This window comes from Triturus cristatus, chromosome 9 (genome assembly GCF_964204655.1).
Source record: "Triturus cristatus chromosome 9, aTriCri1.1, whole genome shotgun sequence".
NCBI classification, from domain to species: domain Eukaryota; kingdom Metazoa; phylum Chordata; class Amphibia; order Caudata; family Salamandridae; genus Triturus; species Triturus cristatus.
The window spans coordinates 104,632,556-104,659,078 of NC_140592.1; positions in this window are offsets into that span (position 1 = coordinate 104,632,556).

A 26,523-nucleotide genomic window follows, 5' to 3' on the forward strand; every position below is an offset into this window, starting at 1 on the left:
AAGTTACGGCATGACGTCACGCCAGGTGAGCGTTGTAGGGGAAGGCAAATCCTTCAAAGAGAGTCATTTTCTCTCTGGATTTCCCTTTTCTTTTTGAAACTCAGGAGCAGCAACATTGTGTGGTGTCACCAGGGCTTCAAGTGCAAGCTTTTTCAATATTATATACAATCATAGTTGTTGCTTATTTATCTTATGCAACTAACAACCATTGACAGAGCCAACAGTCCTGACTTGTTGTAGGTATGATGTTACTTGTATCATATATCAGGATGCAATGACAGAAACAGCAAAATACAAGTCAGGCGGCAGATTTCTAGCTTACATGTTTTAAGCCACGCCCTTAATTACATTGGCCACGCCCCTTGACCCCCCCGTTTTTTCATCCCACTTAAAGCCCTTGGTAGAAGTCTATCTTTGGTCCCATAAAACTCCATATGTCTTTTGTCTGTCTGAAAGTTGAGACATCCATCGTGTATATATAGTCAGAAGATGAGGTCACCAAAGGACTTAGGGCCTCATTATGGACCGGAATTCTCGATGAGGCTGGTATCTGTACTTACTAGCGCCATCCGGAATAACAAATCCAGTAAATCAGGGTGTGATAATCCTGCATGAGTTACTGGGGACAAATCCTTCAGCTAATCCCTGGAGGAGTATGTCCATGATCAAAAGACCACAACTGAAGGTTACCACTGAAAATCAGTGCAGAGGCATGCTACTTCCCTTTTCAGATTATGATTAAGGCTCCCTGTTTTCTGTTTTTACGGATTTTTACAGATAAATACAGACATAAACCAATGTGTTTTCTGTCTGCATTTATTTTTAAAGGCAGATAAATACAGAAAATTGATCTTCTTTGAATGAACCTCCGTGCTGTCTTTCATGAATTATAGCCCAACAGCTGAGCAGATGGACAGCATGGAAAATGAAAAAACAGGATGATATTTCTTTAAATAATGGCATTTGTCAACATGCATTTGTGGTATAATGCTAATATTTACCAGTGGATGTATTGGTATGTAATATTTGGTAGCTTAAATAGCGAAAACATGACAGACACCAAAGTATGAGTGCGCGTCGAACAGTTAAATAGATATGGAAATGTACAGTTTTACACCTTAATTTTTATGCAAACCACAAAATAAATATGGATAAGTACAGATAAAATGGCCAAAAAATAAATGTAGATAAATACAGACGGAAATGTTATAAAAAATAAATACCATAAAACCGGGAGCCCTAATTATGATGCAAGAGATGAACTTGTGAACCCCAGGGCCTTCATGGTTAGTGTCATAGGCGGCAGCTCTGGTCGCCAAAGGTGTCACGCTTGTTGACTCACAGCTATGAGATATTGGATGCTGACCAATGTCGTGATTTGTTTCTCTACCTCTCCGGAGGCTTCTTTCTGATCCTTCTCTGCATCTGTCCTCTTTGCTACCGGTTCGCGACGAGTGATGGGTTTGGGGAGGAGTAACTGTGTCACTTGTCAGCACCTTACAAAACCACTTCTGCTCCAGTAGTCAAGAGAGAATGTATTGTGACGAGCTTGCAAGCTGTATACAGTGTATAAGATTGTGTAAAGTGTATAATATTCCCACATTATAATTAATTTTGTGTAATTGTGCTACAAATTAAACTGATGAATAATTTAAAATTGAACCTGAGAACATGAAACCTCATTTCCCCAGGTTTCAGATTCTCATATAACCAGAGTAAATGGTGCATGTGTCCAAGGAATGTTACTCTAATTAAAAGATGTGGTATGTCACTACTCCCTCTGAAGCACTGGCATGTAGAATTTCATAAAACATAGGCACTTGAATGTTATTTCACTTCCCATTTTGAAGCCACATTTCGTCTTGTGTCGAACAAGTAATTTCATTTTGCTCACTTCTCAAGCTCCATCTGTCCCTATCTCTTTTATCATCTCATGATGTCTCCACCGCTCTCCTTTTCTCATTCGCTCTGTCCTCTTGTCCTAGCTCTCTTCTTGCCTTGCTCTATCCAGCTCTGCTTTTCTCTCCTATGCTGAATACCATATTCATTTTTTCTATTTCCTTTCATCTCTTTCCGCCTCCTCATATCTATCTATCTATCTATCTATCTATCTATCTATCTATCTATCTATCTATCTATCTATCTATCTATCTATCTATCTATCTATCTATCTGTCTATCTGTCTGTCTGTCTGTCTGTCTGTCTGTCTGTCTGTCTGTCTATCTATCTATCTATCTATCTACCTATCTGCATGTCTGTCTGTCTGTCTATCTGTTCAGTGATTTAGCTATCTAACTACTTATCTCTCTCTGTGTGCCTGGAGATTGACCTGTCTGTCTTTTTAACTTTTTGTTTGCCTTTATATCTCTTTGTATACTCTGTCTGTTTTCCATGTTAGTTTTATCGCTCCCTCATTCTTCTTTATTCACTTCTCTTCCTCAACCAACTCCTACTGCTCCCAGTCTCCAGCACATTAATCATGTAGGTCAGTATTTGTGACCCATATGATTGGCTATTAACATAGGGATGGTGGTCTGAAAGGAACAAAAAATACCATCATGACTGTGTTTGCATTCCCAAATGATCTTTAAAGGAACCTGTGCTGCTTTAAAAAAAATCATTACCATTTGGGAATACATCAGAAGGCCCTTTATATTCTCTTTTCTCCTCTCTTACTGCTTCTGCCTTTCTTCTCTATCACTCTTGCCGTTCTTCTACCTGTCTTTTCTTCACCTTTCCGTTCTCATTTTTTGACCTCCTGTCCTTACCAGATCTTTCACTTCCTCTCTTTAAGTATACATGCCATGGTGTTACTCCATTTTCGCCTTAGGTCACTTTTTTTGCAGGTTTATATAGCGCAAAACTCGACCCGAAGGTATCAGAGCGCTTTACATGAGCACCAATTCCATTACAGAGAGACACATTCATTTTTAGGCACGGGTAAATTAAATGACATGCTCAGAATCACAGATATTTGAGCTTCCTTGCCAAGGCTCGAACCCCCACTCCCAGGTTCCACCCGCAGGTTCGAGGTCGACAGCTCTAGCCATTAAGCCACACTATCTGACACTTGCTCGATTTTCCACAGCACCAGCTCTCTTCTAGGGCTTCTCTCGTGCACTCTTGAGGCCTCCCACCTCTGCCCCATCTTCTCCGCAGCTTACCACCTGTCACGTACTGTCTCGTGCACTGCCTCGCCGCACGCCGCGCGAGGCCCTCTTTCACGTCAGCCCCTTGTAGGAAAAGAATTAATAGACATCGACGTTTTCCGCTTCCTCCAAAACGCATTGCAGATTGAATCAGTACATCAGTCAAGTCTGGACGGGCTTCGGCGCTTGTTGCAGACATGCAGAGCGGCGGAGGGCCTCGTCAGGGCGACAGACCGAGTCCGGCATACATCAAAGGGCCCAGGGCTTCTCAGTACGCCAATCCCTGACACATCTGTCTGGATAACCTCGCGGCCGACGATTCAGGCTGTCTGAAAATATAAAAAAAAATACTCAAAAATGCGGCCCTATTCAATAACCTAAAATCATATCTCAGTGATTTAAAAGAATGACCTATCACTCAATCTACAGCGAGCCATACATATACTGCAATGGAAAACTCCAGCTTGGTGCAATGGGGCGACTGTGTAGCCCCTGCTCTGGGCTGCCAAGGTGCAATGCCCAATTCCACAGTCATCTCTGCAATACAGGCCACGCTGTTAGAGGCGACAGGGACGTAATTTGAAATTTCACCTATATCACAAGGGCAGCGGAAGTGACGTCAAACATCCCTCGATCCCTCCACATGGGCCTTGCAGGAAGGTACCTTGATAGGCCATTGTCCATAATGTTTGCTGTGTCTTTATTACACAATGCTTAAAGTTAAAAAAGAAAGCATTCTTACTTTTAAAAGATCAGTACCAGACTAGTTATGCCACATGATTGGAAAGGAATCGAAGTAGATGTAAATACTAATAACAAAAAGGTGGCAAATTAAAATGGCGCACCCAGACGGCTCAGCCATATGCCACAAGGTCCTGTCTCTAGAATGCAGTCTTCTGAAGGCTGTCTTGAGCCAGCAGGTTCTATTAGGTTGGAAAACATGCTCTAGATAGACAACTTATGGAAACAAAGTCAAACAGGTCTTAGGAACTATGCGTTTTTGACGAGTACTCTTTTAAATTACTTGCCACAGTGCCAGGAAAATAACATGAATAATACTGCCCAAAAGGTAAACCTGGGAAAATAGTTTCCAGATGAAAAAATTAATACAAATAGTGTAAGAGTTAAAAATATAAGATTTAAAGTATTGAAAGGTGAGTGTCACATGGAAAAATGTTTAGAGAAAAAAGAATATGGGATTCTAGTATGGTGTGCAGAATTGTAGATTTTGTGATTGGAGTAGCAAGAGGCAAATAAGACATACCGAGCTAAGCCTAGCTTATGAGGATTTTTTGTTTACACAGAAAACTTGCATGAATTTATGTCTCATTTATACAGCACAAACCTAACCACAAGCAGCAGAGTGGAGTAAAGGGTCATAGGAAGAGATACAGTAGGAGAGCAGTTCAAGGTGACAGGTGCTTATTTCTGGGTGGGACGGCAGACTGTTTACTGTGTCACACTGTAGAGTTCCTTACAGAAGGGTGTCTTCAGCTGTATCTTTAATTGAAACAAGTTGGGGCAGTCCTGGTGGACACAAGGATGTCATTCCAGTTCCAGGGTGCTTGGATGGAGAAGGCTTGCCTGTGGCCTAGTCTTTTCCTTCTTTCACTTCATCCCCAGTCTGATGGTATCCCGGCTGTGGGCATGCGAAAACTTGCAGAGATGTTGAGATGTCAGCCAGATAGGCGCGTTTGCTGGTTAAGATTGCTTTGTAGATAAGGCATGCTATTGTGGTGTAGTATGCCCTTAAGGTGGTCAGTGTGGAGTCTTAGAGGCCTAGAACAGGGTGTTGCCACCACCCAGGTGCAAGATTATGAGAGCTTGAGTAGCAATGTCAGGCAGGGATGTTTTCTCGCCCCGTTTCCTTTTTTCCATCTATACAAACAGGGTGGAGGCCGCCCTGACTGGCTCACCCCTGGACGTTCCTACATTTGATGACACCCCCCTACCGATATTGGCGTACGCTGACGACGCGGTTTTAATTGATAGGACGGGAATCGCCTTGCAATCTCTTATAACCTCATATGCTGCATTTATGGCTTTGTTAGATCTAAGGGTCAACGAGACAAAATCTTTTGTTATTATAGCAGGAGCCAAAAAAGGAGCAAAATCCCCCCATTTCCAGCTGGGTTTGAAGAAAATCGAAGTGGTGGACTCCTTCCCATATTTGGGGGTCTTATTTGATAAGAACCACACCTGGAAAAACCGGGAAACAACCTTTACAACGCAGTCATTACATCACTACATTTACAATGCAGTCATGACATCGCAACATCCTTTACAACGCATGTCACTACAACGCTGTCATTACATTGCATGTCACTACAATGCATGTCAGTACAACGCATGTCACTACAGCGCAGTCATTACATCGCATGCCAGTACAACACATATCATTACAATGCATAGTACCCCTATACTATCCAACACTTACCCTACTGTTGCACCCCCTGGAGTTAGAATAGTAATTTTTACCCCTACACTATCCAACACTTACCCTACTGTTGCACCCCATGGAGTTAGAATATACATTTTTACCCCAACACTATCCAACACTTACCCTAATGTTGTGGAGAAGAGTGGCTCAGGGGTTAGAGGTGGCAGACCCGGAAGCTGAGATCGGTCCTGGACCAGGGTTCAATTCCCCGCCTCGGCGGGTCTTGCGCTAAAAAAATTCCACGGACTCGATAATTCTTGCCCTGGTGCCTCCTCAACTCACGGGTTCACACTCTGCGACTCTGGGCAATAGCTTGCTTAATCTCCACAACGGCCCCTCGTGGTGGGATGCCTGACTTTCACCTTGTGGATACCTAGCTATCTCACAGGGGAATACCAGGACGGGTTCCCTAAGCAAGCGCTGGGAAACCCACAGCGGGTAGCTGTGCGCTATATAAGCTCAACTACATTTACATTTACACCCCCTGGAGTTAGAATAGTCATTTTTACCCCTATACTATCCAATACTTACCTTACATGTAATGTAATGGTATGCGTTGTAATGGTATGCATTGTAAAGGTATTATGCGATGTAATGGAATGCGTTGTAAAGGTAGTTTCTAAAAATGCGATTTAGTGGCATGCGATGTAATGGAATGTGTTGTAAAGGATGTTGCGATGTAAAAACTTCATTGTAAAGGCATGCATTGTAAATATATGCGTTGTAACGTCATACATTCGGAAAAACCTGGTGGCAGCAAGGGCTTTAGGTATGGAAAGGAGTCTACAAGCTATTAAGGGATTTGCAAGGAAGCTGGGAACCAGTCCTCTGAATATGCTAAAAAATATTTACAGCGCTAAAACGAAGGCAATGGTAATTTATGGAGCGGGAGTGTGGGGGATGGCTCCTTCGGACCATCTACAAAGTATGGAAGACACTTTTTTTTAAAAACGGGTGTCATTACCCCTCTCACACTCGAATTATATCTTACATCTTGAATTGGGGTTTACACTACCTGCTGGATTCCATCAAACTGGCTCCAATTTTATTATGGCTTTTGATTTGGCGTAGGTCCACCGTCAATTTAACTCAACGCATAATTGGCAGTTTCCTGAAGCTGGACCATTATGATAGGATAGATTGGCTCAGATATGTGGAAGCTGAGCTGACTGCACTTGGGGAAGGAGAGCTGTTCAGGGAGCCCTCACTCTGCAGGAAGACCTCCAAACAGAAAATTACTGATCTGTTTTTACAGCGGGCCAACTTTCTTCGGAGGGAAAAGAATTGGGCGGAATTTGCGAAATTCCCTTTCGCAAATTATCACGAAAATGTTAAAAATCTCCGCAAACACGCGGAAATATCGCGAAGATGCGGAAGTGTTTTCTCCCGCCCGTTCGCGGTATTTTCTGCGAGGTCGCGGCTCGCCAACTTACCCATGCGGTTGCTCGCGGGCGCGGCCATCTTGTTTTCACTTGTCTCGCGGTGCATGATCGCGAGAAGATAGACGTGATCGCGCGACGAATGACGTTACTGCGGGCGCGAACTGTCGCAAGACAGCACAAATGGCTACCAACAATCCAACATCTCATGGAGAACGCGACCGGACCGGGAAAACTTGTCGGCGAACGCGGGGATTCAGGTAAGGCGATCGCGCGCACGCGAGAATGTATTATTTTACAGCGCGAGCAAGCAAAAAATTTCCGGTAAAATGCGGATTGCGGAGTAGCGCGCTTACAATTTACTGAGGTATAAATATTGAACCCGTAGACCTAGCTCTTGAGGACCCTTGTGGACCGGGCTAATCTGCCAAGAAAAAGGATTGCTGTGCTGCTGAAAAGACTGTCACTCTGCTGGACTGCTGCTCTGAAGGACTGCTGCACTGCTGTGCTGATCAGCTGCCCCTGCTGCCTGAGGGAAAAGGACTGGACCTGCATCTCTAAACTCAAGACCCTAGAGTGACTTCAAGGGCTAGTTGGGTGGCCTCTTGATCAGAAACCTCTGGAACAGAACAGGCTTCCAACAACCTTGAACCCAGCACCTGGACTCTGCAATTTGTGAGTCATGCCCTCCCATGTGGTACTACCCAGTCATGGTCCCTTGGAAGTGGGCCTGAAAGTGCTCTGCCAGCACATCTGTGGATTCAGCAGAACTGATGCATCTCCTCCAAGGTGCCATGTATCTCCTGCAAAACTGGAGCATTACATTTGCTGCTCAACGCATCGCCTTCTGAAGTGATGATGCATTGCCTCTGCTGCGCAGACTTTCCCAGCGCAAGGACCATTGCAACCTCTGCTGCACAATGCATTTTCACACAAGAAATCGCCTTGCCCAATGTAGGACATTGAAACTGCCACGGCCCAATGAATCTCCATGCAAGGAAATTGCATTGCACTTTGCAACACTTCGTAACCACCGCTGTGCAATACATCTCCTCGCCGGACCCCGCATCGCCTCTGCTGCGTAACACATCCTCGATGCAGGTCTCTGCATTTCTTCTCAACCAGTATTAAGGTACTGTGTTCAGCGAACCTAAGTGGGCCCCGCTACCTAGCCTGTGCTCCATCGCCTTCTGTCTGAACTTGTCACTTTGTACTGGTCCGGCACGACCAGATAACCATAGTTGGAACTTTGTGCTTCGCCCGGCGCTATTTTCACTTAAACTTTTAAAATTGCATTCTTCTAATTCTTCTAATTGAATTTTTGTCATTTCAGTCTTGATTTATTTATTACAATTTACTCTGTTTTTTTTAAATTGATGTGGGGTTTTCTCGTGTTGCTTTTTACTTTGTTATTGTATGAATTGCTACATAAATACTTTAAACATTGCCTCCAAGTTAACCTGATTGCTCAGGATTGAGGTTGCTCTTTGTCTCTTCAGTACCTCCTGGGAGACTCTGTATTCTACCAATTGCCCATCTTCTTGTCAGCGCCCCCCTGGGAAACTCTGTATTTTGCCCATGGGCCATCACCTCTTCAGTGCACCCCTGGGAGACTCATCGGTTCATAGTCTCTTCAGTGCCCCCTGGGAGACTCTGTTTTATACCAATGGTCCATTGTCTCTTCAGTTCACCCTTGGGTGATTCATTGGTTGATGTTCTCTTCAGTGTCCCCTGAGAGACTATGTATTCTACCAATGATCCATTGTCTCTTCAGTGCCCCCTTGGGAGACTCGTTGGTTCATTGCCTCTTCATTGCCCCCTGAGCCTCTCTGTATTCTACCAATGGTCTATTGTCTCTTCAGTGCCCCCTTGGGAGACTCATTGGTCCATTGCCTCTTTAGTGCCCCCCGAGCCTCTCTGTATTCTACCAATGGTCCATCGTCTCTTCAGTGCCCCCTTGGGAGACTCGTTGGTTCATTGCCTCTTCATTGCCCCCTGAGCCTCTCTGTATTCTACCAATGGTCCATTGTCTCTTCAGTGCCCCCCTTGGGAGACTCATTTGTTCATTGCCTCTTCAGTGCCCCCTGAGAGACTCTGTATTCTACCTATGGTCCTTCGTCTATTCAGTGCTCCTTGGGAGACTAGTTGGTTAATTGCCTCTTCAGTGCCCCCTGGGAGACTCTACATTCTACCAAAGGTCCATTGTCTCTTCAGTGCACCCTTGGGAGATTTGGTATTCTACCAGTATTATGAAATGCCTGCTCTTGTCTTACAGGTACCAGCTGTTATTTTCTCACGTCTCCTCCAGGAACAAAAGGCTGCCTGAGACATTTTCAATAATTATTGTGCTGCGTGTAGTATTATCCACTCTCCTCCTGGTTTCACCACTGCAGCTCTTGGTAATCATCAACATTTTTGTAGTGCTCCGGGCAAAAAATAATCTCTGTGAATCCAATAATTTTATCCTTCTTCAGGCATAATTATGATGTTTAAAATGATCCCTTTGTTTGGTTGCTTTGATATGCCGGTGAGAACCTAGTCTTGAATATCATTTCCCTTGTAGGCGGTGCCAGGTGCCAATTGAACATTGTGACTGATTGACTTATTCATTCATTCATTACATGATTGATAAATTGAGAGACCGAGAAAAAGATCTGTAACGTGAGTGCTGGGGACTTCATGAGATTGGCTATGTACACGAAAACATAAAATATGACTTTTTTTGGGTCTGGCTGGATATATCTCTAACTAAGTTGTGGAGACACACAACCTAGGGAGAGAGAGAAGCAGAATGCCACCCCCTTCACGCATAGGTTGATGTAAGCTTCGGTCACACATAGATGAGCACATATTATTCCAACATTGGTTGACTGTAATTGGCTTTACCAATGTGTGGAGTTTAGCTATACACATGCTAATTTGTGCTCTGCTATTTACATTAGGTCTGGGGGTTTAAATAGGGAATCTGTTTTTGAAGCAGACACTTCTTTGCCAGACACTAAAGTAAACAACTAGAGCAAAACAGAAACTGCATCACTGAAACATGGCTGCAGTGGATGTGATGGCGTCAGTTGCACCTGCATGGTATAAGAAAAAAAAGGGTCCAGCTTTCCCCCCCCCAAATGTAGCCATTTAATAGTTGGATTAAGGAGGGGGGGCTGTGGAATGCAGGACACTCATTGGCAAATCAAATAATTTGAAATATGGGAAACATGTGTTCTAGTTCCAAGTACGGGGCTTTAATTTAGGGCCAGATGTTCAAACATTCATTTTTTGAGACTCGCAATTAGAAACTTGCAAAATGAAATGTACTAATGTGTCACAGACACATCAGCGATTCCCAATGGGGTTTCAATCAACCTGCCTCATCAATATTCATGAGGCAGCTCACAATTTGCAACCCATTGGGAATGGGCAATAACACAGCAGACCATGATACCTGTGTTTGCTTTTAGATAAACTTTTTTTTAAAATGTATCCAGGAATGAGTTTCAAAAAAGAAAAATGAATCGTTTCTGTTTCAAGCAGTGGTCAGTGCTCTTAAAAAAGTTTTGCTACCATTCAGAAAGGGGAAGGGGTCCCGTGGGGACCCCTTGCCGTCTGTGACAGGCTTACGAACTACTTAAAGTATGAGGTAAACTGCAATTGTTTTGCAACCACATTCAGGTCGCAAAATAATTGCACATCCCCATGCAACTTGCTAATAGGAAGGACACCCTTGGCACGTACCTTCCTAATAGTGACTTGCAAACTCTATTTTGAAAGTCGGAAATAACTTACCGACTGGCAATAGGAGGCTTTGTACATTTAAAAATACTTTTTTCCAGTTGCAATCAACCGGATTCTGTGAATCAGGTCATTTGCGAGCTGAAAAAGCTTCATACATCTGGCCCTTGGTCTTGTGAACACTTCACTGTCTTTAGGTTTTACTGTTACTATTGGAAACCCAGCGCAAGAATGTGAGTAAAAGTAGCAGAGTGGTAATCGGGAAACACTGAGAGACGTGGCAGTGGCTCTCCACTGGTTCAGTCATTCAAATATAGTGACTTAATTGTCGACAAACTGCAAGAACAATCTAATCTCTGCTTATCCAGCAGAAAGCTTCAGCGGCTTAGGTGGCAGGTGGGGAGGGGGCAGTGAGGCCAGCTGTAAGTACTGGTGAGAGGTGGCTCTGTGCCCAGGACATCTGCGGTGCTTGGACATAGATAATGTACTTTGCTGCTGGGTGTCTGGACTTTGGAGGACAGACACATGATTTACAGAAGACAAGGGTCTGTCTTACCCAGAGTTCAAGGGAAGATGCTGACCAACAATCCTGTGCTCGCCGCAACCAGCCGTATTTCACATGAAAATGAAATGTAGGCCTTCTTAGAATCCCAGTACACGTGATGCAAAAGGATGGATTGGAAGTCCGGTGATGCTCGTGGGATGTTTTGTTCAGAACATTACTGGTGAATGATGCTATGAATCTGTTTGAGGGCTAGTGAGTGATGGTGCACAACTGGGCATGTAGTTAACATTTCTGAGAGGTAGTGCAAATGCTAGCATGCTGTTAGAGTGATGCAGAGGAGTTTACCAGCTCTGTACACACGCGTACACACAACACTCACTTTGGGCCCATATACTTTCATTCGTTCAATGAGCTAGCAAATATCCGCTGGTCAACAATTTTGTTTTACCTTAGAGATCCCTTTACACCAGTACTCTTACCATCCCTGTCTCTTAAGTAAAATTTACTTTTGTCGATAGATCTTGTTGCAGATTAGAATAGGAATGATATAAATAACACATTTAACCTTTATTTAAGAACCACAGACTCAGTAGGAGTTTTAAAGTTTTATCTGAATTAATAATTTTGTGAGTCAAATCAGAATACACGTAGATACACCAAATTCTCCATCAGGAAAGAAATCGCAGTTAACTTAAATCAAATTTACATGAATTAAATTCTTGTGATAACAGTACCTGAGGAGAAAAAGAACAGAGAGCAAATAAGGAGCATAACCCACAGATCTGTATTTACCTAGAATGGTGTGAGGACCTAGATACCAGAGCATAAAGGATTCAGGACAGGTTCAGGGCTGGAAGGGTGACCTCTTCTAGTGCAATGCTTGAGTTACACCCCTCTCTGGTGCTACTCTCTCCGGCTCGGGCTCGTCCGGACCCCTTCCTAGATGTGCCTCCTCGGTTGTTCCGTGACTCTTCCCTAGTGTTGGATTCTTCAATCAGTCTTCAGCAAATCCGGCAGCATCTCGGCATAGCATCAGCATCAAGTGTCAAGTGTGTCTAACTAACTAAACCTATTTCTGTTACACCAAATCGAGTGTATGATCTACCCCCAAATGTTTCAATTCTATGTACACCCCTGAATTTGATTGGGCCAGGCAGTGGGGTGAGGACATCACACCATACTATGTGCAATGACTTTCTTTAGTTCTATTGCCTAATTCCCCACCCCTTAATTTAATGCCCACAAGCTTTATTCCCACAAGCATTTCATATGTGGATCGATAAATCTGTAGTACAATGTTTCAGCTTCTTCCTTTCGGAGGGTCAGGAGTTGAAATTCTCATGTCCTTGCTGGGCACATGGTTTGGCAGTCATTCAATGACTTCATTTGTCTCAGGACAAAGATGCAGCACGCATGCGTAGTTGTCGCAAGAGGTAGGGACATTTGTCACCCTCCAAGGCCCAAATACGAACTATTAATAAAGTCAGAGAAAAACATGTTAGAATACGAAATTAAATGAATTCACTGTAGACCACTTACTTCTACTCTAACCCCATTTACTTAATATTTCTTTTTCATTAGTAGCTTAATAAAACTTGTACGGGTTAGTTTCAGCACAGCATGTGCGTTAATGCAAGAGTTTTGAGCAGCCATGTTAAAAGTTATTGCGGAGCTGCAAAGAATTCCCCCCAAGCGACAGAATACTTCATACTACATAGATGCAGTAGACACATGCGCAGAACAGTTCCCGCATTTTCGGCGGCCATTTTAAGGACACTTGGGTTACTGGTTAGTAAAATACATAGAAAAGCTTCCCCTAGATACAATATGTAAAATGTGGTGCAAAGTTAGTACTCTCAAACATGTTGGTTATAGTATTACAGGTTATTTGAGAGGATTGTATACGAGCAAGTCTCTTCTTACACGAAACCTTGCTCCATCAATCCCCTCTCTAATGGCATTTTATGACATCACTAGCTTCTATTAAATCAGATGCCAACTTTAGCATTCTACCATTTTGATTTGTTCAAATTTTTCATTCCTTCCTTTATCCTTTTTAAATTGTGATTCCTTCATTCTCTTGTAGATATTACCTTTCAATTCTTCAAGTCGTATTTCATCTAATTTTCTTTTTCTACACTTCTCATCCACCTCGTACCTTTTTCTCTTCCCACTGCATTTGTGGCAGCACATTATCCTCAGAAATAACAAAGTTATGCCCTTGATTGGCAATAATATACTTTTACCTATGTTAGAAAACCAACCACCGATAATGGAAAGACTATTTGTTATTTTCTTCCATACACTGTCAACCTCCAGTGGTTTCAGTTCTTCTTCCAAATGTGTAATATTTTTAATATATCCTCCAATTTCTACACTTTTATCAGGTATGTAAGTGCAACAATGTTGCGCTTTCAACATTTTACAGACTCCACCCTCTTTTGCTAATAAGATATCAAGGGCAAGTCAATTTTGCAAAACCATAGATCTAACAGTAACTAGTTCTGTATTGATCAATAAGAATCCTCCAGCAGTATCATTAGATAACCGATCAACTACTGTAGACAATTGACAGATTTTTCAAGAATTCAGCAGAACCCCCACTGAAGGTATCAATGCACCAAATATATCACCTACTATTTCGGAAAAACTAGCTCTTTTATATCGGGTTAGTCCATTACTGTCACTATTGCTTCCAGTGATTTTTTTAACATGATAGACTTTAGGGAATACTATTCCGAAATAGCAACTCCCGTACCAATGATCCGGCAGCCTAAAGTAGGCTTTGTTTCCACAAATATAATAAATTCCAGGAAACACTGGATCAGTTCCTCCTTTTAGTCCCCAACCCCCAATTTCTAAGAAGTTATGTTCACACTCACTGGAACCAATAAATGCGTTGTTATATTCTGTTTTTAATCTATGGAGAAAGATTTTCCCTTTCTTTTCAAAATCCAGAGTCATGGCAGCGTGAGTCTTGACAGTTACCAAAAGGTCTTCCTTCTCAGCCCATTTAGGAATCTGAGGTTTCAGTTCAGAGGCCCTTCTTTGGAAATCCTGTCTTCTCTGCTCTACTAAACTTAAAAATATATTTTCTTCTTCATGGAATTTACATGTTAAATTGCGTTTGTGTGCATCAGCTATATCTATTGTTTTCATTGTTAGAAAATATTCACCCATGAATTGTGAGTCTCTAGTACTAAGGACGGGGTTCATGCTCTTTCGCATTGGAATCTCCGAAAATATTACATCTTCATTTGAATAATAATACTGTAGCTTTCCTGTTCTATAAAAGAAACTAGCTAATACACTACATGAAATACCATATGTCAAAGGTAAGTAATGATAAGTTACCCCTTCAGCTACTGAGGTAGGTAATTTCATACAAACGTAACAATCACTAACTTCCATTGTTTCTACATAATGTACTAATAGATTTGCAAATACATTTAAATCAGTTTTGTTTTTATTCACAGGGTGGTATAATTCTAACCCATCTGGTGTTTCTAAGTCTACTCTTTCTCCTTTAATGTTTGCCACCTTTTCATGTGTATTAGTACTATTCTGTTTGTTCGTAACCATAAAATAAGGAATAGCTATTGCTAATATTATCCACATTATGAAGACTAATAATAGACTACATATACAGATCCTACAGCACCTTTTTATACAGCTTTGTTTTGGTTTTCCCGTAACTTTATTATCAGACATTTTGGATAAGAAGATTGTCTCTTCTTCAATTTAGAAACTTGGTATGAGATAACACCTTAAGCGTCTTCTCTCTTTCAAGTTGGTCTCACTTCTTCATCAATTCGTTCAACATTCAGTTCTTCATCACTTTCTTCATTTATGTCGAGATTTTCAAAATCTTCAAGAATGACATATGTCCATTCAGGACCCTTGAACTTGTTATTCAATGTCTTCAATCTTTGGCTCCTTCGTTTTGGAGTTTCAGTGGAAGGTCCAGATTGACTAGATACTTTGTTCACTTGATCAGGTTCTTCACTGATTGTCTTAAGGCGGTATTTCAGTCTCTTGAAAATCCTTGGCCAGTTATCACCTTTTCGGCTTTTCTTAACTTTAACTGCACTGTCAGTTTCTTCAAGGCTTCTTTTATTTTCTTTTATTTGTGGCACAATTTGATCATCTTCGTCTTCAGATTTCCTCTCTATCTGACCTTGTCCAGGGCTTATTGTTTTGGGCTGTTCTGCCTGGATGTTTTCATCTACCTCTATCTTACCCTGTTCAGGATCGGTGATGTTTTGTTTTTCTGCTGTTTCCTGAACCTGTGTTTCTATCTCTATCTGGTCCTGTTCAGGTCTTTTTACCTTTTGACCTTCTTCTGCCTGACGTTTTCTCTAAAACCTACCGTCCCTCTTCAGACTCAGGAATAGGGCGTTGGTTTTCCTCTGTCTGAGTATATTGTTCTCTCCTTAACTGTTCCTGCTCAGGTTCCCTAATAGTCGTATCCCTATTTTCCTGAGCGAGTTCTTCTACACCTTACTGATCCTCACTCTTTTCCTGTCTATCTAACTGTTTTTGACTTCTAGTTCGTACAATTACTTCAGGTATGTCCACCACTGGGATCCAGTCGTCCTGATAGGTGCTTGGTTGTTCTTGGGCAGCTACTTCAGGATCTTCTATGGGAAGTTCTTCAGCTGCACAACCTTGAGCAATTTCAACTGCTCGAGTCAATTGGAATTCTTCTTCTTCAGGAGCTGGTACCCTTTTGGTATGACTGGCATGAATCCAATTAGGCAATCCTGCACACTTTACAGCTGTTGAAGTAGTTAGTATAACCTGATGCGGTTTATCCCACCTTGGTTCTAGGCACGATTCTCGAGTGTGATTCTTCACAACTACCTAGTCACCGGGATTCAGATCATGCGCTTGGCTCAGCTGTCTGTTAACTGCGTCTTCCCCAACCTGATGAGAGATAGAACGCACTCTGTCAGCCAACTCTTTGCAATACTCCAAAACCAAATCATCAGTTATATTCAACAGCTTGTGTCCTGGTACACATGCTTGACTCATTGCTCTTCCCAGGAGAATTTCATGAGGACTCAATCCAGTACTTTTGTCAGGAATACTTCTGAGTTCCATTAGAACAAGAGGTAAAGCATCAGGCCATTCCAGTGGGGTGGATGCACACATGTTTCCGAGTCTTGACTTGATTGTGCCATTCAATTGTTCTACCACCCCAGAAGCCTCTGGACGGTGAGCACAGTGCAATTTTTGTTCAACTTTGAATGCTTCCCATATTAGTCACATTATTTCATTATTAAAATGATACCCTCTATTTTATTCAATCGTTACTGTAAAACCAAATCTAGGGATGAATTCTCTTAATACGAGTTTGGCCACTGTCATTTCTTCGGGTTGAGTATGCTTCCACCCACTTTGAAAATAAACAAACTATGACAAGTACATATTTCAACCCTCGACAAGCAGGCAGTTGAATAAAGTCTAGTTGAAGTCTTACAAAGGGACCTTCAGCCTTTCCAATCTTTCCCATACTAACTATAGTTTTCCTGCCTGGATTCATTTGTTGACATGTCAAGCATCTTTGGCAAAGACTCTCTGTTACATTCCTGAATCTTGCGTTAAACCAATCTTGTCTGAAAAGTCGAATCATAGCATCTCTGCCTACATGTGTGTCTCCATGATACATCCTAGCCATAAGTGCAAGCATACTGTCTGGCATTACTGGTCTGCCATCATAACAAACCCACACACCATCTTCTGCCCTTCTTTGACATCCTATTTTCACCCACTCTTCTTTTTCTTTCATTTCTACTGCATCCTATAGATCTTTTACCTCCTCCCAGGTCCCCACTCCTGCAAGTAGCATAAGTTGGCAGCTGATTCCACAAGTTTCAATGTTCTTAGTTAATGCAATTTTATGTCTTGCACAGTGCTGGGCAACCTGGTCAGCATATCGGTTACCGGCTGTCACATAGTCATATCCTGATTGGTGAGCAGCACACTTAACCACGGCTACCTCTTTGGGTAATTGAATTGCCTCAAATAATTCTCTTACAAAATTTCAATTTTTATTGGGAGTTCCTGAGGAAGTCAGGAAATCCCTCTGCATCCACAACTGGCCAAAATCATCACATCTCCATAACCATATTGGCTGTCAGTAAATAGGGTTATTCTCCAATTGTTCCCAATTTTGCATGCTTTAATTAAAGCAATTAATTTGGCTACTTGTGCAGATCTGACTTCTGGTAAATAGGATGCTTCGACTATTCCAGCCAAAGTACACACAACGTAAGTAGCACTTAATCCTCCCTCCTCGTGTCGCATGCATGAGCCATTTACAAATAGTATGTTTGGTATGATCACTGCTAGGCAGTGTTTGGGAACCCACTGGGTTTGTTAAAAGACCCCTCACACACCAACCTGGTTGGTGTCATGCTTTACCATTGGGGTCCCAACCGGGTGGCCGAATGCCCCCCGGTTGTGCTACGACGCCTGATTACAGCGGAGCTGGTGTGGTGCGAAGGTGTGATGTGATGTGGATTAAAAATACCTCTGAGAATCCTTGCCTTTCTAATTTTATTGATGGCGGCTCAGGATATGGTTAAAACATTATACGTGATGCAACTAAAAAAAGAAATAATTATCTTATAGTTGTCTATGTGGTGGGTCTACATGTTTCAGCCCGCAAAGGAATGTAAGTGGGGCTTTCTTCAGGACCAGTGAAAGTGGTGAGTGGCAAAGTGAGTAGTGCCACGTGAAAGGTGAAAACAAAAAATGATCATTGTACCTACACACTTGGTAAGGTGTGTGGACTGGGTGTCTGCGTACTTACGGACACCAAAGTGAAAAAAGACCTGTGGGGAAGAAAGAGACAGCACACAACATATATATACATATGACAAATAGATAGCATAAATGCAGTGATATTCAGCAATTATAAAATGCAATCTTATGTGCTGCGGTAATCCGAATAGATCTACCAAGTGATGGTACCTATGGATGCAGTGAAGACATTCGGTGAGCATGCTGCATGCTGAAGTGGTGCAGCAGCTGGTTTAAAAATATCTAGTCTTAAAGATGCTATGAGGCTGTGCGATTTACACATGCTAATCTAGTGGCAACCGAGGGTTGTCACGTAGTGGGTTTAGTACACCGTGATTTACAGTGTGGAAACGCAAAGGTGTGAAGCCTTGCCACGGATGAGACATAGTAGTGCGTTATGCAGGTAAACGCACACGTAAGAGAGCCGGCAAATGCCGTCATGCGGAACACGTGGCTATCTCAGAAAAGACAGTGTTAAAAATAAGTGGAGCAGCATCGCCCCAGTGAGCAGCCCTTGGATGAAAGAGTATAATTACACTATGGCTGAGCTTATATAGCTGATCGGGGCTTGGGAGCAGTGCGCTCCTCTATCAAACTATGTGGAAACAGAAAAGGATCAGAGTAAGAGGCATATGAGATGTAGAGTCGAGGTAGTACACATACGGCCTCAATATGACTTAAGTCGCGCAACCTTACTTGGTTTCAGAGCGTCACCCGCCGTGCACCTATTTGGGTCTCCCGTCGTCCCAGATGGTGGAGGGGCCCGGGGAGTAATCGGTGTATATAGTAGTAAACTAAATTGAGTACGCGCTGGTTGCGGGCGAGGGTCGGGTTAGGTAGTGGGCGTGGTAATGCGAAGAACATGTATGCGCATGCGTGGAGGAGCGGATGCTAATGCTCACGCATGCGCTGAGGAGGTGTCAGAATAGCATCAGGGGCGCATGTGCAGTGTGAGGGAAATAGCGCGAGGCATTGACCATTGTGAATGAGCTAGTAGTGCTCAAATGTCTGCAAGGTGCGCAAGTATCCTCGAGGAGGGTACAGTGGGGAATAATTAGGCCACAATAAATGGGCTCGTGGAGCCTGTGGACTGAGACTAGAGTGGTTAAGCGGTGTTTACCAGGAGTATCAGCCTGAATCAGGAGGAGGTGAGGCATGATGGGAGGAAAGGTGTGTGTAGGGGCCTAGTATTATAGGTGTTCCATGATCTGTAAGCGCTGGCTGGCGCAAAAGGAGGGCTATTTTCATGAGGGTCCCATGATGAATGTGCGCGGTGGGGGGATAGGCTCTGACACTTCGAAGGCAATTGCGTCAGACTTTAAATTGTAGGTGGGAGTCTATGATCTTCTTAGACTGTTCCAGGGGATATTATCGTTCAGGCCTGTAACATGGCTTGATAGGCGATATATACACCTTTGTTCTTTTTCAAGAAGGCGGTTCTGGATATTGGGGGAGTTTGGATCTAGCGCTTCTAGGACCACCCATCTCATGTCATTGGTTGTGTGGCCTCTCTCCAGAAAGTGGTTTGTCATTTTAGTGGTGTTTTTTGCATCGTATCGTGCTGCGGTGTTCACATATCCTGGTTTTGATTTTGCGGATCTTCATGCCGATGTATGTGAGGTTGCAAGGGCAGACAATCCGGTATATAACATGTTCAGTGTTACAGTTAGTGTGTTTTCGCAGTTCCCATATTTTTCCAGGTTCCAGGTTAAGGCTTTTTACTGTCTCTGTGATGTGGCAGACACTACAGTTTCCACATGGGAAATGGCCTGTGATGCCTGGGAGCCCCCAGGCATTGAGAACCGTGCTTGCAGGTCTTGGTGGAGGGGTAGGTCTGGTAGATATTAAGGCGTCTTTTATGGATCTTGCTCTCTTGTTGGAGAGACGGGAAGGTTCCCAATTGAAGTTGCCTGTCCTCAGTATTTTCCAGTGTTTCCTGATGATTTGGGAGACTTTGTTGTTCATGGTGTTGTATGTTGACATGCATGTTAATGGTGGGGGGGTCGGTTCACATGTGTGAGTTTCAAGGAGTCCTTCGCGGATCTGGTTTCTGGCCCTCTTGTTGGCTTTCTTTGTTATTCGTTCAGGGTAGCCACGTAGGTGTAATTTGGGACTCAGGTCTGTGGCTTGGGTTTTATAATCTTTCAATTTGCTGCAGTTTCTGCGGAGCCGAAGGAATTGGCCATATGGGAGGTTTTCGCGAAGGGATCCGGGAAGGAAACTGGTAAAGTGTAGTAGGGAGTTGCAAGCAGTGGGTTTGAAATGAGTCTTGCTCGTAAGACCTCCTGCTACCGCTTTGATGTCCAGATCCAAGAATGTCATCTGATGTCTATCAGAATTGTGTGTGAAGCGAAGGTTGGGGTCACATGTGTTGAGCCAGTCACAGAATGTGACCAGGGATTCACTGGTTCCTTCCCAAATCAGTAGAATGTCATCGATGTAACGTTTATAGAATATGATTTGGGGAATGCGTGGTTGGTTGTTGTCGAGAAGATGTTTGGTCTCGAAGTCATACACGTACAAGCCCGCTACACTTGGAGCGAAGACCCTCCCCATGGAAGTGCTGTACTTCTGGAGGTAAAGTTTGCCTTCATATTCAAAGAAGTTCTCTTTGAGTGCAAGTGTTGCACATTCCAGAACGAAGGATGTAGACGTGTGATGTTGCCAGTTGGAGTTATTCAGGGCTTTTTCTAGCACTCTTAGGGTGTCATCTTGTGGGAGGCTAGTGTATAGGCTTTCCACATCAAGAGATACTAGGAGTGAGGTGTTGGGGTCATAAGGTATGGCCGCTATTAGTCCTAATAGGTCTTTGGTGTCTTTGCTTTGAGGTAAGTGCTGGTTGACTGTACCAGGGGTTGTAAGAAATTTTCACAGTAGCGTGACAGGGGCTCCAACAGAGATCCAATGCCCGAGACGATGGGGCATCCAGGGGGTGGTGTTATGTTCTTGTGGATTTTAGGAACAAGTAAAAGTACGGTATTTTGCCTGGCGTAGTGGTTAGGAATTTGGCCTCGCTCTTGGAGTTCTCTGCATCCTCCACAAGGGTGTGGATGCGTGTTTTTAGAGCTGTGCTGGGGTCATGTGCAAGTTTCCCATAGTTTTTGGTATCATTGAGTAGTCGCTCACACTCTCGATGGCAGTCCTCTTTGTTGAGTATGACAGTGCCCCCTCCTTTGTCGGCTGGTTTGATTATGATCTCTGGGTTGCTTTTCAATGATTGTAGGGCCATTCGTTCTGACCTGCTAGTGTTTTGAAAAGTGTTGGGTTCTTCCAGAGCTTCAATTTCTTTGAACACAGTTTGCTCATACAGGAGGATTTCTGGTGGAGTTGAGCTTGGAGGTGGGATGAATGTAGACTTAACTCTGAAGGGGGTGTCGCCTTGATGTTCAGAGTCGGGTTGAGTGGAGGCGTTCTCAAAAAAAGCTTTAAGCCTAAGTTTGCGGAAGAACTCAGCTAATTCACAATGTAACTTGAATTTGTCAAGTTTTGCTGTGGGGGCGTAGCCGAGGCCTTTATCAAGGACTGCTTCTTCTGTTGGTGTGAGAGCATGTTTGGAAAGATTGGTTATGAGACTCAGCGTGTGCTCGTGCCTGGTTGCTGGTCTCTGGTTTTGCTCCTTGTCAGCGCTCCCTGTTGTGGGTTGTCATGCCAGTGTACTTGTTTCCCTCTGCGTCTTCTTCCGCGCCCTCCTCGGCCTCTTCCTAAAAAAGGTTGCTGTTGGTTTTGGTTCATGTATGGTGGCAGTAGGCCGAAGGGTGGGTTCCAACCGTATCCAAAATGTGGGTGTATTTGGGGATACATTGGTGGGTAAAGTACGTTGGGTCCCGGGGGTCCTTGGGTCCATGGTTGTTGCCATCCTGTTTGTCCACCTCTGCCCTGTTGTCGTCTGCGATGGCTACTGGTGCTGGAGCCGCTGCTCCCGAATGAGTCATCATTGGATGATGCACCTGATGTATCTGCTCTATTCGGTGATTGATAATCGACTTCGGCATAAGGGTAGGTCTTGGCATATGAGAATCCTTTAAGATTCTTCTGGAATTTATTGATCTTGCTTTGAGTGAGGCCACTCACCACTTTCACTGGTCCTGAAGAAAGCTCCACTTACATTCCTTTGCGGGCTGAAACATGTAGACCCACCACATAGACAACTATAAGATAATTATTTCTTTTTTTAGTTGCATCACGTATAATGTTTTAACCATATCCTGAGCCGCCATCAATAAAATTAGAAAGGCAAGGATTCTCAGAGGTATTTTTAATCCACATCACATCACACCTTCGCACAACACCAGCTCCGCTGTAATCAGGCGTCGTAGCACAACCGGGGGGCATTCGGCCACCCGGTTGGGACCCCAATGATGAAGCATGACACCAATCAGGTTGGTGTGTGAGGGGTCTTTTAACAAACCCAGTGGGTTCCCAAACACTGCCTAGCAGTGATCGTACCAAACATACTTGGGTTCGTCCATCATTGTTTAAACATATATAATACAGGGGATACGGACGCACCCCCTTTCCTTCCCTTGCTCTCTCCTTGTTTTTGCCATTTACAAATAGCTCATGATCTGCATTTTTCAAGGCTTCCTCTTGGTATGGATCAGGTATTAAGGTGGCTGGGTTGAGAACAGTACACCTCACTATAGTCAAGTTTTTTCCCCCAGTATTATTCTTTCATATTTTGTTAGTCTACTGGGAGTAAGGTACTGCGTTCGGGTTTTGGTCAGCAAAATCACAACTGCATGAGAAACGTACACCTTTACAGGGTGTCCCATCACAATTGATTCACTTTGTTCTATGCTCACACAAGTTGCAGCTACAGCTTTCAGACAACCTGGCAATGCACATGCCACAGGGTCTAGAGTAGTAGAAAAATATGCCATTGGTCTTCGCATTAATCCATGTCTTTGTATCGAAACTGAGAGTGCACAATTACCTCTCTCATAGCTGAGCAATGCAAATTCTTTTGAGTAGTCTGGCATACCCAAAGCAGGTGCTTCGCACAAGCAATTTTGTAATTTCATAAATACTTCCATGCATTCATCATCCCATTCTGTGGGATCCTTTGCTCTCTTTCTGGGCATCTATATCAGGGGTTTAGCCAGTAGGGCACACCCTACAATCCACTGCCTACTATATCCCACGCCCCAAGAAACATTCTTATATCTTTTTGAGTTTGTGACAGCTGTATTTGTCTTATTATTCTGATTCTTTCTGAGGTCACCTTTCTAATTCCTCTCCTTATTTGATGTCCTAGGTATTTGACTGAGTTTTTACAAAACTGTAGTTTCTCGGGGGACACTTTGTGTCCACCTTTTGCCAAGTGATTTAGCAATGCAATTGAATCAGTGACACAGTCATCTCGAGTGTTCGACACCAATAGGTCGTCGATGTATTGCACTAGGACTGACTCTCTGGGCAACACAAGAGATTCAAGACTTCTTTTGAGAATCTGATTAAAGATTGAAGGACTTTCAGTATACCCTTGAGGCACATGATTCCACACGTAAACATGCTTTTCGAATTTAAATGAAAATAAAAACTGACTATCTGGATGCAATGGAATAGAGAAGAAAGCATGACATAAATCAATTACTCTGAACCGACCTGCTTTCCATGGTATCTAATAAAGAATCACAGCTGGGTTGGGCACTACTGGTCAGCAGGGTACAAAAATGTTATTAATTTTCCTCAGATCTTGAACCACCTTATACTTCCCGTTAGGTTTCTTAATGCCAATTATAGGTGAGTTACAAGGGCTACTCATTATTTCTATCAAAATGCCTTGTTCGACTAGTCGTTCAATCTCTGCTGCAACGCCAGCCTTTATTTCAGGACTCATTTTATATTGTCGAGTATTCGTATAAACAGCACCTTCCTTCACTGTCACTTTTATGGAATCTACATTTCCCATTAAGCCTATTTCTTATCCAGTAAAATCCCATATTTCTGCATTTACAGTCAGTTTGACTTCGGCAGATAGTTCATTTTTGGTTATCATTGAATACATTTCATTTACTTCTGTCCCTCGTTTAGCTAACATGAACTTGTAAACTCCATCTTCATCTGGAGTTTGTATTGCGACACCATCCGGTGTGCAATATACGGTGCAATTCATTTTGTACAACAAGTCTCTTCCTGGCAAGTTTACAGGACTTGAGTCACATATACGAATTTATGCATTTCTTTAAAACTACCGATTTGCACCTCCATTGGTTCTGTGATCGGGGTTCTAATCTGTTTGTTCGAGACACCTACTACTTGGATGGTTTCACCCGAGAGGGGCAGGTTAGGAATGTCTGCTGTTCTCACAGTAGACCTGGTAGCACCAGTGTCCAACAAGAAAGTGATATATTTTCCTTCTACTTTACCTTCTACGTATGGACCTGACTGATCTACCGGTAGGGATGCGCCAAGTACGGATTCCCCTTCCTCCCCCCTCAGGCACCGTCATTCCTGCTCATAATTGAGTAGTGGGTCCTGCAAAAGAAACTGAGATGTCACGAAATGTTTCTTACCACTTCCTTCTGGGAATCCGGTGTCCACACTGTACTTGGCTTGACTCACAAAATTTGGCTTAAGGGCAGGTGGCAATTGATTCTGAAGATCTATACCCTGTTGCGGTTGACTGATCAACACCTCATTCTGCATCTGTGAATTTAAATTTTGATTTGGGCCATTATTAACTTGAATGAATTTACACTTGTTCTTCCAATGCCCCAACTTCCCATACCCGTGATAGGGAAACCTTTTCTATACTTCATCCCGATTTAACCTTCCCCGTGGTTTCCCCCCCTTTATTGTCACTTTGACCTTGTGCCCTTCCTTGATTTTCTGACGGTTTGTTCATTTGAAGCTCTTGCTGTTCAGCTAACTTTACTTGAGCCCGCAATACTTTTTCTTCTAAGGCTTTTCGTCTGTTATCAATTTCGTCCCCACAATATTTGCCATATTTCAAAATTTCATCTATGGACTATTTCTCTCATTGCATATTCAGATGTTGTTTGATTTCCCTGTGCTTCTTCCTTTTTCTTTGTCCACCTAACCTTGTCAAGATCTCCCCATTTTTGTAATAGAAATAATAACTCCCTGATCTGTAGTTTTCTTCAGGACACATTCATGTTTTCCAAATCTTTATCAGAAAATTCTGCCCTATAGGGTTTTTGCAATACTTTTGACCTCTCTATGTCAATTCCCATTTCAGATGCCAGATTCGTCAGTTTTTCATGGGATGTTTTTGTATGTCGTGTGATGCTTCTACAAATAAACAGTAACTCTTCCTCACTGTACGAGTTTAATCTGTCTAGACCCACATTTCCAGCAATCATTTCTTCCAATTTTACTCTCAATTTGAAAATGTCTAATAATTTTGGTTGTAACTTTGGCTTTTCTGTTTCTTGAGACCATCTCTCTATATTTTCTGGGGTTACTATTATGCCACTTCTAGTTCCTGTTGAGGTTTCCAATCTAACTTCCTTTGAACAACTGGGCAAATTTCTCCTCGGGTTTCCATTATTGGTTCTCTTATGGGTAAATCCATTAATGATATCACTGACTCACATTCACTTGCTTGATCATCTATTGTTACCTTTTCTTTTCTAGGTTCTATACTTGGGGTAGGCATTACAGGAACTTTGGAACAGCTTGACTTTTCGCCATACAATGGGACTACTGGACCTATGGTCACTGGTATGGTCAATGCTTCAGGATGTGTATTCATCTGAGTTATTTTCTGGATCAATTCATCTCTATTCTTATTTATTGCTTCCTTTTCCTTTTCTTGAAGTACCCTGTTTGCTGTGTCATGTAATATTTGTGGAACCAAAGGTGTTCTTATCATTGGGGCACTAGGGGTCATTCTATTGAATCCTTCATTATAAGGAGGAGGACTTTTCATTAATATGTCTTCTAAATATTCTTCTTCTACTTCTCCGCTACCTGTCATTGTTAATTGCTTAGTGTTCTCTGTACATTTGCCTCCAGTCTGCTCTTCTGACTTTAACACAGGTTATAGGCCTTCTGCCACCATGGCCTGTCGCCATTGTTTCATTTGATTATCTCTAGTCTCTCTGGGAAATTTCGGATAATATTTGCTTAGGGTCCTGTTACTTCGTGGTCTATCACATTCAAAAGCTTCTATTTCCCATTCTTCTAAAGCCTCATACTGGGTCAATCTAGGTCTGGGTTCTAATTCCTTCATCTGAGTTCTTAAGTTATACAGTATTCTTCCATTAAAGCTTCCGTACTCAGGAAATACTAATATTCCATCTTCTTTTGTGTATTCTACCCAATTTTCTTACCATACACAGGTATGATAGCCTCTTTCTACCATCATGTATGATGCAGGCGTATTTGGGGATGGAATAAGGATCCCTTCTCTACTCTTAATGGGTTTGTCCTTTTTAAAATAATTCTTAATCTTTTGATAAATGACATCTTTCTCTTCTCACCATACATTGCGTGCGTGTGCTGGTTAAGATACTGTTCGTAAGCAAATCCTACAAATCTTCTGTCTGGACG